We start from the raw sequence: 15,878 nt of genomic DNA on the forward strand, positions 1-15,878 counted from the left end.
CCATACTCACTAACAAAAGTTTGTAGTTCACACATTTTGTGACTTAAAGAGTCCTTGAGTTTCAGTAGATCAACCTCTGGTGTTTGAGGTTCCTTTTTTCCCCCAGGTACTCAGTTTCAGGCTTTACGCTTTATTTAACTGCCAGAATTTTGAACGGTGTCTGGCAGGTGACAAAGACGTTCACGTAATTAAGTAAACAAATTATGTAAAGTTTAGTTGGAAAGCTCTGACCTAATGTGTGCTGACTACTGTAGCCAAGGTTAATAAAATAAAAATCCGTATTGTTATTACATATTTTGAAGACGATAACGTAATCTCGGAGCCTGAGCGCTGACTGACAAAAACAAAATGACTTCCTGACTTGAAGAATCGAGGATTTGAATATTTGACTTTGAGGGGGCAGCCCTAGTAGGAGCTTCTATTGTATCTTCACTTACCACTAGTATTTTTGGTTATTCAGTTCTTTGTTTTTAAATGTCTTTAAATTAGTTGTAGGGCTCTGTTCTCCAACTTGTCTCGTCGAAATTACATTCATGTTCTTCACATTCATTTCCCAGAATGTAATGCTCCGTAATTTTTCTTATCAACATGATGAGGTAACGTTAATCGACATTTATGTGGATGAAATCAAATTTTCTGGGCCGCCTTTAGTTTTGGTAATCATATCAAAGGACAGTAATTTACTGAATTGTCTTGTTGTAATTGTTGATAGGCAAAAGAAAATTTCCTCTAGTATAAATAAACGTCTAAACTTATCGGATTAAGCTTCAACCTAAGGATTTTGTTGAAGAGGTTAAGAAAGTTGGTTAGTTAGCTCAGTTTGGTTATCGATATTTAATCCTGATTTTTTGGGAAATTTGCTTAAAATGATACACTAAGTTTGTATGGATAATTCCCTAGAGTGCTTTACGTGGTCAGTCAGTTCACATTTCTTTATGTTAACATGAACAGGCAAAGGTTGAGAAGTAAGGGCTTCTCAACCCTTAGTAACGATAAAGGTACTTTGACTTGAATACAGGCTCATTCATTATACTTTAATGTTACTGTATTATTAAGAGTTGAGTTAGATATCTCAATAAAGCATTACCTTTAAAGAAGTCCTATAAAAAGAAACATTTACTTCAAAATTTTTTTATCTTTAAAGACTAAACTATTTTTTAATCACAAGTTCAAGTCCATTTTTACAGTATGTACCAATAATGAAAAACAAAAAATTGCATTAAATGGGAATTAAATATCATATATTCTCTGTCCCTCGAACAATTTAGAAGGGTGTACTCTGATAAATGTCATGATAAATATAAGAGTATATATGCAAGGCCATGCCTGATCAATTTCAGGTTTGCGAGTTGAGACGACATGGTCAGTGTGGAGCTTTGGGTCTCGTCCTCTCACATTACCACTACTGTCTTTTCAGACACGCTGATGGTTTTTAGCATGTTCTGATCTTGTCAATTTGAAAAAATGTTAGCATTATTTTCAGAGTACTATGTTTGTGTGTATTCAGTACATGTTCAGCAACAATATTATCTAAGTAGAATGTATTTAATTTTAAACAAATTATTTAAAACAATTTATTAATATTTTTTGGAATGTTGGGTTTCTAAAACTTTAGTTCAGTCTAACTTTATCTAAATGTATCCACAATTGAAACCCCATCTGACCTCTGTTCCTGTTTTCAAGAATGCTGAGGAATTGGACACACTCTGGGTATGTGAAACACTATGCATACACACTTTAACTTCTGTTTAGCATCACCGTCCCGCATGCCAAGTGGGAAACCATTTTCCTGCCAAAGGAACAAGAAATCAATTCACTCCTACGTCATGGCATATATTGGGACGCTTGTCTGAAAAGGTGGCAGTCACTGAGAAAAGGTTCTGCTGGGCTAGGAACAGCTGAGGGCTGATGCTTTTCTAAACTTGGTAGTTGGAAAATGTACATTAGATGTAGGGTATCATAAGCTCACATGTCACTAATGTGAGGGATTCTGATAAGGACAAAGGTGTCATAATGTGAAAGGTTTTATAGCCAGTTTGTTTTTAATTGTAAGTCACAGTAAGCATACGTATGTATTAAGAAAGGTAAATCACTTCATTGCAAAAGGAATAAAATACAAATATGTACATTTTATACCACTCTTGTCTCTCCATCACTCTAAAGGTTATAAGGATATTTCAGACACAAAATCCTTTTCTTTTTTAACTTTGCATGTTTAAATTTATTTTTGTCGTGCACAGAGCAAAGAAAGTTCGTACTTGCTTGAGATGAAGAAACAGGGCAGCTGTTTGGCTTGAAGCAAAACTGAAGAAAATAAGCAACGGTTCGGTGCACCCCTGAGACTTTTGTATATTGTGTGTCAATGCACCATGTAGAGATGAGTCAAAAGAGATACAACAGTTTGTGATTGTTCACTTTAGAAATGCTGCCTGGTATGAGGCTTAATCTCTTAGCCAACTTTGCGAAGCTGTTTAATGTTACGCCCTGAACAGCAACTTCTTGATTTACACGTTCCTAGAGTATCACCACAAAGGGGCCCATTTGAAACTGTAAATAGCATTTCACACTACATTGTTTCTGCTCACATGCAAAATTGTCATTCATGTCTGTTTTCAAAAGACACCGCAGAAACAACATATATCTCCAATCAGATCCTTTTTCTCACTTGATTTCTGGTTCCCATTTGCCTTAAGTGCAGCTTACAGACTTTCTTTACTCAAAGTTGCTGCTGAGAGTCTGTAAAGCAGGTGTGTGAAGGGATTGGACATGGTACTACTTACACTGAAAAGATTCTTTGTACCTTCAGCTTCTCACAGTTCACAATGTCACGGTGAGTCTTTCACGTGATGAAACCAAAGAGTCCGGAATACTTCCATCATAAGAAAGTTAACCTTGGTTTTGTTTTGTAGCTTCATTCACTGAAAGCATGGTGAGAACAAACATGGTAGACAGTGACTAATAAAACATGTGAGTAGATGTCCATCGAAAATAATTGATCGGAGCTTCATTTTCCAGGCTTTGAGGAGCAGTGGGCCCTTGTGACAGCGTGACGCTCCATGCAAAAGGAGCAGCTGTTGACCTGTGTAAAAACAAGTGATCAGCATGAGTGTTACTGGCCTTTGCGGAATAAGAGCTTAAATCAACCTACTGTATATTGGCATAGTAGGAAGTTATGTGATGTTATGATAGCGTAGTGAAAAGTCATAAAGTCAGGGTGAGTGTACAAAGCAGCTCACTTTGCGCTGGAGAACGGGTAGGCGTCCTGTCTGCTCCAAACAGTTTTAATAAGGACAAATCTTTTCCCATAGAGGTTGTTATTGACAGCAGAGAATATATGGAAAAGCTAGCTGAACCTGACATGCATAAATGAATTAAAAATAAAACGAGAAAGAGTTAAAACTAAAACAGAGCCCAGAATAAATCTAATCAATCCAAAAATCACGCAACAAGCAGCATTGAAAAGAGTAGTAAAAAGTAATTTACACCTGCAATTTAGAGGTCACGCTCTCCCTTTCGCCGAGAAAAGAACTTTTTTTCTCCTGTGATAAGTATAACGCAGCACATGATCTGAGCTAATCATATGACTGCTCTGATCCATTCGGATATTAGATGCAATGGCACACACCCACGCGACAAAATGGAAGACCTGATTAGACTGAATTGCAGAGAAGTACGCAGAGTATTGCTAATCTATTGACACAGCTCATGATGTGTTGATCATGTGTAATTCATTTTCAGAATTAGAATCTGTTTTATTGGCCAAGTTAACTTACATACACAAGGAATTTGATTTTGGTAAGTGTGAACTCTCTATACATTCAACAAATAGACACGTAGTAGTAAACATTCAGCAGACAAAGACAGACACAGAGACACAATATACATGTAGGCACATGTTCACATAGTATACAAAATACAGGGGGGGGGTCCAAGCATCGCCAAAATCGGAACGGTGCGGAGGCAAACGTCAGTAAATATCAAAGAGGTGTGAGCCGCAAGGTCTGTGGTACATTGCAAATATCCCATTAACATTGATTGAGTAGAAGGGCCAAAACTTGTCTACGTTGATTATAGCCCCCCCCCCCAAAGGCCAATCTTCACCAAATTTGGGACAGAGCCTCAGAGTGGCATGCCGAACAAGCGTCAACTTTTACGTTGATAGCAATTACTACAACAGAGGACTTGCGATTGCATATGTTCCATTTACATGCAAAGCCAGCCAAATTTGGTACCTTGCCTCGGAGTGGGATGTCGAACAATAACACCAAGTTCTGCGTTGATAGGTTTTAATTTGGCTGAGATGTGCTAAAGTTTGGGTTTGGTAGCTAGTTACAAATTTTCGTGCAAATCGGTTACACAGTCTAGGAGGAATTCAAAAAAAAGTCTAGATGGAAATGGGCGTGGTCTATATCAGGATATACAGGTTAATTCAGCGAAACGCATATGTATGTGTATTTTTAGAGATGTAATGCCAAATGCTTTTGGTGGTGGAAGTGAGTGAATTTTTCCTTGCAGAGATCTTGCCCAGTCCTGAACATGGCACCCCCCCACACCATGTACGGTTTAGGATGTAGTGTGACTTTTTATTTTGTAATACAGGTTTTTATTTTTTCCCTGTTTTGCAATGGCAAAATTACACATTTACAAACTGAATTGTTTAAAAAAAAATTGAGAATCGTTTTTTAATCTGAAATCGATTTTGAATCAAATCCTGAGCTTAAAAATCGATATTGAGCATTTTCTGAATCGTGCACCCCGCAAAAAAAATTATCTCTACAAAAACAATCGGGTTCCACAACCCTGCTTTTTGAATCTGTTATCGCAAGTAATTTTTATCATTATCGCAATATTCAACAACGTTAGGGCATATTGCATATTTTCCTGATTTCATTCAGCACTAATTAATACCCTGAAATTATGTCATTTTTATCTGTATCATCTTTTAGTCTAATTTGTTTAATATGTAAATAGTTATTTCTGAATGATCTGATAATGTTATCTGGTCTTTTTTTACACTTTAGTTTAACCAGTTTATTACTCAACCCAGCCATCACGCGCCGCCACAACCAGCGCAACTCACCACAAGTAAATTCTCAACCTGTGGGAAACACTAAACATCATAATCGGCAAAATACCCCCGCAAATCAAATACCCTACTTCACCGTTAACCGTCAAGCCACTAAACCTTTATGGAAACGAACACTTCTGCTGTTAAATTCATTAAAAGTGTTTGTTAAAAGGATTATACGAGACATCTCTCTCTCTCACACACACACACACACACACACACACACACACACACACACACACACACACACACACACACACACACACACACACACACACACACACACACACACACACACACACACACACACACACACACACACACACACAGCCATGAGTCCATGACGCTAAAGCACGTTTTACAATTTTGCAATGATGTTTCAGTCATTCATCAGAAATCTGCTTCTGTCCAGCCTTCAGTGCAGATAAATCACCTCAAGATCAGACTTTGGTGTGTAACAGGGTCATTCAAGGATGAACAATTGACCAGCTAACATGATACCAATAGTATGTGATGTGCTCTCCATCGTTCAATTTTGAAGTTTTAAGCTACTGAGAACAAATGATTTTCAAACCCTGTTTTTAGTAACAGATGTTAATCCTGGATAATACCTTGACACAATCACACCTTTAGATTAGAGCGAAGGAGGGAAAACACTATGAAGAAAATAACAATAGTTTTTTTTTAATCTACTATTAAAATGAAAAACTGCAGCAACATATGATTTTGAACAAAGATATTTGTTCAGACTGAGTACAAAGACATGCTGCCCTACAACCCACAAAAATGATAAAACAAATTAGATATCTTACCGCAACAAATAGGCAGTTCTCTGATACTTTAGAGAACTGCCTATTTTTAAATAGCCTGTCGTAGAACATCTTTTGTAACCCCAATCAGAACCTTTACTTTTAATAGTAGATAAAAACTCCTATTCTCTTAATGGGTGAATCAAACATGGCAGTGGTTAAATCAGGAATTTAAATAATAAATTGTAATATAATCAGGCAATTGAAGCACAGTCTTTGTATTCACATTGTATCCAACCCCACATTCTTCTTTCCAAACTTAAATTCCTTTACTGTGCACTGTTAAATGAAATAGATTTACTGAACTAAATGGATTTTCTTTGAAATAGCGTTTAACACTAGGTACATTTTCCATATTACAAAAAGAAAGCTGATAATACTTAGGCTGTAAACTCTTATGTCCACAAGATGGTGGTATATCCAAAGATGGGATCTGACAATTCTCTGCTAAACTGACTGAACACTGAATAATATCAGCTGGTATTGCCTTATTGCAAACATCGGTATGTTGCGGTGTTGCTGTTTCTCGATATGCGCTAATATGAAAACCATATTTACAAAACACTATGCAGAAAACAACGGTAGGGGGATTTAGAAATTGTGTAACACAGCTTTTTATTTTTATATATTTTATATTTGATTTATTCTTTGTTCCCTCTGTGTCCATTTGTAGAATTGGTTGACAATGTAACAATTGTATATATACACTGTATAATATTGTTAAATGTTCTTTAATAAATATATTGTTTAGAAAAATCAGCATTCTGAGCACTTCTGCATGCAGGAGTCATCTTAATGCAAAACACAATCTGTACACAACCTAAAACATTTCCTGCATAGCTCCTCTTAACTTCAACTAGAGGAAAGGTCTACTTAGAATAAATGTGGGTGTACCACTCTTTTGTTCCCTACAAACACACTCCCCAAATGAAATCCATACTAGAGTCAGCGAAAAATAATGACCTACTTTCTTCAGCAATACTTAGAAAAGATTTAGTATTCCAGCGTAAACAAAATCCATGTTTGTGTAGGTCCCTTATAATCCCTTTCATTGAGTACACACACCCCATGGCTGCATAAGGTTAAGGTCTGCAAAGGTAACATTTTCAGGGCGAATGTGGTAAATCACAATCTGTGGCCATAACCCCCTGAGGTCATATTGTAAGATATTTAAGATGTAAACATTTATTTAAGCTGTAGATGTTAACAGACAACAGATGGTGAACAACTTAATCAGGTAAATGGAGGGACACAGCAATGAGATGCTGGTATTTAACATTTCAGGCAAGGCTAGTCCTCCAATGGCTCAGCGTTTATGTAAATACACAGGAAATGGGCAGAAGCCCTGAGTTAGGAGTGAGGGGCTAATCAGGGCCTTGCTGCTGACAGAGGTTTGCTAGCCATGTTAATGACACACAGTTTGTGTGTGTGTGTGTGTGTGTGTGCACGTGTGTGTGTGTGTGTGTGTGTGTGTGTTGGTGTGTTTGAGAGAGAGAATAATGTGGACTAATGGAAAGCCAGTGATTAAAGGGAACACCAGTGATTAAAGGGAATACACACACATCCGCAAACCAATAGTCACACACAAAAGCAAGTGCAAACACATGCACAGACAAATATGCTCCAACAAACATGCCCTTATTTTTGCACACATACACACATCAACACATAATGCTTACAGTAAGCTTGCTTACACACACACCTACCCCCACACACACACACACACACACACACACACACACACACACACATTTGGGAGTTAGGAAATATGTCAGTGATGGGGTTAAATGGATTGTTCCCCATTGATCATGTGCTTGCGTCCGTATAGAGTTTGTGGTAGAAAGAGATGCGGTGAGTTTCATGTGCCTAAACATCAAACACCGGCAAGCTTACTGTATCATACATGTGCGGATGTGTGTTTCTTATGGAGGGTTTCCCACAGCATTTTGCAACACCAGCCTGCCGCCTTAACTACGCTGAGTCCAAAAGATATATCACACACAGTATATATTTTATGAATGATATCCACTGTGTTACTTTGTCCTGTTTTCTCCCTCATGGGCCTGGGCAGCGAACATTGATACTTTTAACGCACCGACTGTAAATACTCCCATCCTAGGAGAAACAAAAAATTATGTATCTTTCGATGCTAAAAGCGTCTGAGCGCATGCTTATCTGTCCTCACTGCATTTTGGCAGAAGGCTTGTTAAAGGTTTGTGTCATTATGCAGTTTGCACTAAAAGCCCCCCCCCCCGATGGCAAACCCAACCCTACCACATTAACTAACAAATTTTCTGCGGGAATCCCATGTGTGTTTGTTTGAGCATATTTTTCTGTGCATGTGTTTGCACTTACAAGTTTGTGTGTGACTGTTGGTACTGCGGACGTGCATCTATGTGTGTGTGTATTCCCTTTAAATCATTGGCTTTCCATGTATCCACTCATTATTTTCTTTCTCGCACGCACATCAAACTCACCGCATCTCTTTCTAACACAAACTCTATACGCTGACGCAAGCACATGATCAATGGGGAACAATCCATTTAACCCCATCACTGACGTATTTCCTGACTCACAGTTGTACATTTTGTGTGTGTGTGTGTGTGTGTGTGTGTGTGTCCTAGCACTGGTTGACACAAATGTGTCAGTGAGTTTGACTGACCCAGTTTACATTGATGTTTAGGCATTTAGCAAACATTAGCGCACTCTGGACTTGAATGGAGCAGTTTAGAGAATATTTCAGTTCCTTGAACATCTACATTAGAAGCCATTTTATTAAAACAACCAGGATAACAAAAGATTGGATGAGGATGCCTACTGTACTACTGTACAAAAATTAATTGTGAGAAATAGTTAGCTATACAGTATTTAGTTAATAAAATATTTTTTTAGTTTTGGGTTCTTTTTGCTTACAACATTGTTTTTACATCTCAAAATGAAAATTAAAGTCACAATTTCAAGCGCCAACGGTGTTGGGGTTGAACATGTAATGATGATGGGCTGTTGTCGGACAAACTAATAAAAAAGCATTTCCATGTGCACTGCCATAATAGACATTGGGACCTCAGCGCCAGACCGTGCAACACAGTACATCATGGTTTCATCTTATTTTCTTTTACCCATAATATCCACCAACTCTCATCCAATGTCATTTTCCCAAACCTTAATCTGTGACCTCTAATGCTTCAAACATTCTAAGCCTTTGGGCCTTCCCTTGTGCCTGGACTAGATGCAGTATGGAGGAAATGCTATTGAAATTATGTGTTAAGAACAGCTAAAAGCAGGATCCACACTTATTTTTTTTTTAAATGTATTCTTTATCTAGACTTTCAGAATTAACCACACAACAAATTTGTTAATTTTTCTTCTGGAGCAGAACCCGGAAGTTTCAATTTAACTTTGGCTCTCTATAAAAGAGATGCCCGCAACACTGTTGACAGGACAAAACAATGCAGATCTAATACTGGGTATCTGCACATTTTTAACAGCAAATTTAATGACTTTTAAAACTTTTTTGAAGTCCTCTAAAAAGAAAAATTTAAGACTTTACCCCGACAAAAGAAAAAACACGACAACACAGAATGGTGTAGCGCGGCACAGCTCACCATAGCCACGCTTAAGACAGGTCACAGGGACACAACAACTTTTATAAAAAGTGCTGATTCGCCTAACAACCCCGACACGGTTGACTGTGTAGATGAGAAGGTCCTTATGGGCAAACTACTTGCCTGCAGGGGCATTTCTGGGACTTGAGTAGATTCAGAGCTTAACCTGGACCTATTTAACTAAACTGAATGCAATGCAAAACGGGGATGCCCAGCTTCTTAATAGCCAGTGCATGTTTATTTTAGCTGCCCAGTTTGTAGATGCTAGTTAATAGCACCAACATTTGGCCTTTTCAAAACTGGCCTGGTAACCGACAGGCCAAGGTGTTTCCTCCAGACTTATGATGTTAGGGGTCTGGGGGATTCCAACCAGAAGATTTAGAGCAACAGTTCATTTCCTGCATTCTGGCAAATTCTGTATGCCCCTATTTCTTTTTTCTGAATCAATGTATGCTGGACATATCTTTATGTATTTTTGTTTTTTTTAAGGTCCCTGATCTCTGAATGAGACAAAGTTTAGGGAAGTGGCTGTCCGCTGCTATACATCGGAGGCGGAAAACCTAAACTACGGCAGAAATACACCGAGCATAAACGTCCATTATAAACCTGGAAGCTGCGCTGCTCATCTTTAATATTACAGCTTGAGTGGACACTAAAGCAACGCACAGGTTGCAAGCTACATGGTACAAACATGCGGCCCTTGAAACACTCTGGTCTCATCCGGTTTCATATTTCTCAGTCAACATTTTAAAATACATTCGGGGCTACACTCAAAACGTTTGGGGCTGAAGCCCCGGCAAAATCAGCTGACGCCGTGTCTGACTGCAACAACACATACATCCTTCTCTGCTTTCATGTGTGAACTGAGCGTTATGTGGCCCATTGTTTTTACATAAAGCATACCTAGCTTTATGATAACCAGCTGTTTTCATCAGCCCCGATACTTTCATCCTCCAACCAACTGTCATTAAACAAACATTTGCCTATGCGTGCAATTTCACTTCAACCATCAACACAACGTTTTCATCAATCACTCGTCAGTCACCTATGGAATGATGCAGGTTGCACCCACATGGATCAAAGTGCTGTCAGATGGTGCACTAATCAAACTGTGGTTGAAAAAATAAAAATACATAACAGATGACAAGTCGGACTTGGTCCCACATGAAATTTAAGACCTCCTTGTTGTAAATTCCAGACTTTTAGACATTTTCATGTTATTTAAGACTTTTTGGGGACGCGTGGGGACCCTGTAATATTTCTATATTTTTGTTTGATACGCCAGATATATGTTCCATCTTACTCTGTTGCTGAGTCTTTGGGCCTGCCAAGGTTTCACTGCAGTTGGAACTGGACAATATTTATCTCCATATCTTTATAACAAAGCTTGAGAGAGCAAAAACCTGACATGATTGTCCATCCATCTTCAGCCGCTTATCTGGTATTGAGACGAGGGGGCAGCAGCTTCAGCAGGGGACCCCAAACTTCCCTTTCCCGAGCCACATCAACCAGCTCCAACTGGGGGATCCCGAGGCGTTCCCAGGCCAGGTTGGAGATATAATCTCTCCACCTAGTCCTGGGTCTTCTCCGAGGCCTCCTCCCAGCTGGACGTGCCTGGAACACCTCCCTGGGGAGGCGCCCAGGAGGCATCCTTATCATATGCCCAAACCACCTGAACTGGCTCCTTTCAGTCTGAAGAAGCAGCATCTCTACTACCTCTCTACCCTTTGGTCCCCCTTTTTGAACAGGGGAACCACCACCCCGGTCTGCCACTCTCTAGGCACCGTCCCAAACTTCCACGCAATTTTGAAGAGGCGTGCCAGCTCCTCCACTAAAGCTTTCAGCATTTCTGGACGGATCTCGTCAATCCCCGAGGCTTTGCCACTGTGGAGTTGTTTGACTACCTGAGTGACTTCCACGAGGAAAATTGACGGCAATCCTCCATCATTGTCCAGCTCTGCCTGTGACACAGAGGGGCACGTAATAGTTGGATTTAGGAGTTCCTCAAAGGCACAAACAAAAGTCAGTTTCCCACCGCACAAGGGAAACTCGTCCACTGGGGTGAACTGCAACGTAGCAGCGCTCAGCCGGGGGCTTGTGAGTTTACATTCACTCTCAGTCTGTCTGTCTGTCTCTCTATCTTTTACCCTCCCTCCATTTCCATCCACTGCATTCAATAAAACAGAGTTCACTTTACTATTACACTGATGTAAAGCTAATTGTTCATTCAAACCCTGTCTTTATATCCCTCTCTTTCTCTTTTTCACTCTCTGTTGAAGCCAATTTTTCCTGAATGGGTATATTTTCTCCAATGACGTCATGATATCCTTGTGCTCAGGCTCTCTAGTCTTTTCTCTCCCTCCCCCTCTTTCATCCAGCTGCTATATTCATGAATGAGCGGTGAAACCATCCCACAACCTTATCATTGGTTCAGCTGCCCCCCCCCCAAATTTGAAAGATGGAGCAAGGATGACGATAATTGCTGTTGCCATGTTATAAGGCATCCAGAAACATCCGGTCCTCTGCAGACAATCATGCATGTTCACACACACACAAACACTCACAGGCATGTGCTAAATCACTGCGCTTCAAGGATTACAGCACTTAATCTGCATGGCAACAGCCTCCATGCTGCTGTAATGCTGAGCTGATGGCTGTAAGAAAAGAAATGAAAGAAAAGCATAAGAAGAAGAAAAGAGGAATAGCAAAGACAAAGAAGAAAGAGCAAAATACAGAAAATCTAAAAAAAAAAAAAAGACAAACGGAGACAGCGTGAGAAGGAGACCCAGAGACAGTGGATGAGAAGGCAGCTGGGAGAAATAGACAAGATTTAGAATGGCTGCTTATTCATTCATAAATGCCGTCATGAATTTCTCTTTCAGATCAACTGTCATCCCAGTGGAAAGCCATGATCACCCTATTATATAAGCGAGAGGGGGGGAGGGGCAACAGGAGGTAAGGTCAGGTGAGGTAGGGTTGAGATGAAGGAAAGATGGAGAAAGAAGACAACCAGCAACACAGCAGGCTACACTAATCCCATATTTTTACTGCTGAACTGATCACCTTAGCATCACTATCAGGATGTGATTCATTTAGTTTGACAATGATGATGGTAATTTGTTATGTCACAATGGTTACAGGGCAGCAGAGGGAAAGTAGTGCTTACAGCACAGATGCTGTTGTTGTGATGGCACTATGCTTCTAAAATAAATGCAGAAAAATAACCCTGACTGCATCCATTTGATTGGCTGAAAAAAGGGGATGTGTCCTGTCCAGTATGTATTATTATTAAATTTGACAAATGGTATTTCCCTGGGACAAAAAGCACAAAGGAATGGCGAGAAGCATCACAGTGTATTTTAAATTTACATTATCAATATCATATTAGCTGGCCCAATGACTTTGAAGTCCATCCTCTGTTATAGGCTAATAGCATCCTTGCAACTTTGATGCACTTCTGACTTAATAACTTCTCTTGGTCCTTGCTTAACCCAGAATGATTTTTACACCTGCAGTAAAAAGCAAAAAGAGGCCAGAGTATAATTCTGTCACCTGACGTCCCCCCAAAGAGATATAAAAGAGAAAGGGTGTTCTCTTTCATAGCATTTGTTTCGATGTCTCACTATGGGACACGCCCCTCCGCATATTCACAGAAGCAATCGTGGCAGTGGTTAAGTCTGCATCAGGGCACCTGCCTTGTATACGGCTGACGCATTCAATCACATTTTTTTGCTTCAGGAGCCAAGCTTGTTTTCTTCGGTATCTATTAGCTTAACTAGCTATTTAACTGCCCGCAGACCAGAGCAAACACCTCCGTTGCCAGGCGCTATTAGACGAGGATACCACACGCCTCTTATGCTGGGAAAATACAGAGCAGACTCCCCAGACCAAGGCTCAATCTCAAACAAATCTATTGAAGTTGGCTTGGTCTGGTGATAGCCAAATTAGCAGCAACATAAAATATGGTGTCTTTTAGAAAATTAAACCATCTAAACCTACTCTGGTACAACCTCTAAATGCAATTATAAACCTGAAAATGAGCAATGTGGGCGCTTTAAATGTTTGGACTGGTAAGTAAATGTACCTAAAAAAAAAAAGATTATCCGCTGATATATAGAGTTGTCTTTTGCATCGTAAAGTCTATGGGGAAAGTCTTTCTGGGCCAGAGGGTTGCCAGATGTTAAACTTCCACCATTGGCCGCTAAGCTCATGGTTGCTTCAAGCCAAAGTCAGTGTTGCTGGGGACTTAGTCATGGCGAGGATGGAAGAATGCATTTGTCAAATGAGAAACTATTTCTTTAAAATAAATACTTTGCATACAAGTTGGATTCAGTTTCTTAATGCCCTTTAATCAAAATAAGTTTTTATAATGCATTTCACACAACTTAAAATGCTTCACAAAGAAACCAAATCGAGTAAATGGACACTACAGAGGAAGTGTTTGTGTGCAATAAACCACATCCCCAAGTTCAGCGAGTTCAGTCCCTGTCCCACATGAGCGGAAAGCATGGAGACCAATTTAGAAATGGGCCATCACAAGGAAACACATGACTGTGGGGGAGTGTTATCTATTGGAAATGAGGCCTGTTAATAAATGTAGAAATGTGTTTTCAGTTCTACTACTTCTTTTTTGACTTTTTTTAAACGGACAACACAACGTTGACTACTTTTGTTACCTGTACCCAAGCCATGTCCTTTTTTCAATGTCCTGTACGCAGAAAGAAAAAATGTCCACCAGGGTTTTAAAAGGGAAGGCTGTGTAGTGTGTGTGCGTGGAATTTATCATTGCTGATGGCGCACAGCTGTGCGTACGCGTTGCATACATACATACATACATACATACTAGAGGTGTGACCAGACTTCTCGTTGAGGTGAAAATTGTCACAAATCAGAGCAGCAGCCAGTCTGACCTGGTTAGTCTTATGACACATCTGGCTTTAAAGATGAATCTGGCTTGGACCTCTAAATTAGCATAGAAGATCCCCTGCCTCAAAGTTGACTCCGAGTTCACTTCTGCAGAGCGGTAGTGGAGTTACAATTGTAAAAAGCTGCCTGTAAAATCCTCTCTCTCTTGATTTATACCAATTTATGGCTCTGGTACTGTATGTGAGGCTCTTTCTATGTATGCATTTATTTATTCTATTGTTGGAGACTGCATTCATTTGTTTAATGCTTTTGTATTATTTTAGTTAATAAGCTAGCTTTCCACTTGACATCCTGACGAGAAATACAAGCACGCAAAATGAGCTTCTGTCTCATACACACACACACACACACACACAGACGTACTGAAGCCTCTAAAGTTTTAATGAGAAGTAGATAAATGACGTTAAGCACAGCCAGAACAAAACACCAAGCCAAGCTAATCTATAATTCCGCACTTTGCTTGCTCATTCTTAAATCTTACTTCTACTTTTCTGAAGTGATGACTATGAATTTGGAGGCATTACACAGTCACTAATCCTGACCTCACAGCTTGTGGCAGATAGAGGAGACAGAACATATAAATTATAGGGCTGTAACGATATCCAACATGAAACCGAAAGCACAACACTCAGAGCCACAAACCTGTGTCACGCTGTGGGAAGGCAGAGTTATCCTTACTGTCCAGATCACATCGCAAGTTGCGGTTTAAGCTCCTTTTTTCTGCTTTTGGAGAGCTACGTGACAGGTGAAACTATATTGATGAGGACCGGTGAGTTAAACCCGAGCTGACCGAGAGTAGACCAGGCAGGCACACAGCTGACAACCTGCAGGTGGAGGCGATGGGGACAGGCTTGGAAGTACACGCCGCGGGCGGTTTCAGGAAAATGACTGCATGTGTTCGACAATGCACAGAACATCAACGCTGGCACAAGCCTTCAGCTGTCCGCAAACACAGAGTGCGGAAAGTGTGTCCGATTCCGTTTCCTGTGCTTTCTTTTGGAAGCCTGGACGCCAAAAACGCACCTTACTAGCTAATTAATTAGCTTGAGGGAGTGGCTGGTGTGTGTGCCGGTGTTTATGAGTTTGTGTGTCGGCCCGCCCTCATATTTGGCGAGTGTTAATTTCGGAACGGCACAGTTTTAATTTACTAAATTGTAAGAGAACTTGATTGAAGAAGAACATTCAACATGCTCAAATCATCTCCACAATGGAGTTTTGTTTTTCTACAGTAGGCCTAGGCTATTATATTAAAAAGAAATAGCTTTGGCTATTTATTTATAATACTTAGGTATGTTGTTAATAATTTCCATTGTTAATATTGTTCTTTGGTGTTCAGTTTATACAGATTTCCCAACTTCTTTAATAAAAATAATTTTTTCTCAAAAACTTTCATCCTGCATAAATTTAAGTTTTCCCGATACTTTGGTTAATGTACCTGTTGTGTCCTGCTGATCAACAAAAACAATTAAC

At 39.7% G+C, this 15,878-nt stretch overlaps 1 long non-coding RNA gene across 1 annotated transcript in view; it reads right to left on the reverse strand.

The window, feature by feature from the left end:
• Positions 1–2,151: 2,151 nt before the first annotated feature.
• Positions 2,152–15,878, reverse strand: part of LOC116693818 (uncharacterized) — an 18,152-nt gene continuing 4,425 nt past the window's right edge. The window contains exon 3 of the long non-coding RNA XR_004333000.1: positions 2,152–3,079. This is a non-coding gene — a long non-coding RNA (uncharacterized LOC116693818). The remainder of the gene's footprint in view (positions 3,080–15,878) is intronic.

This window comes from Etheostoma spectabile, chromosome 8 (genome assembly GCF_008692095.1).
Source record: "Etheostoma spectabile isolate EspeVRDwgs_2016 chromosome 8, UIUC_Espe_1.0, whole genome shotgun sequence".
Classification (NCBI taxonomy): domain Eukaryota; kingdom Metazoa; phylum Chordata; class Actinopteri; order Perciformes; family Percidae; genus Etheostoma; species Etheostoma spectabile.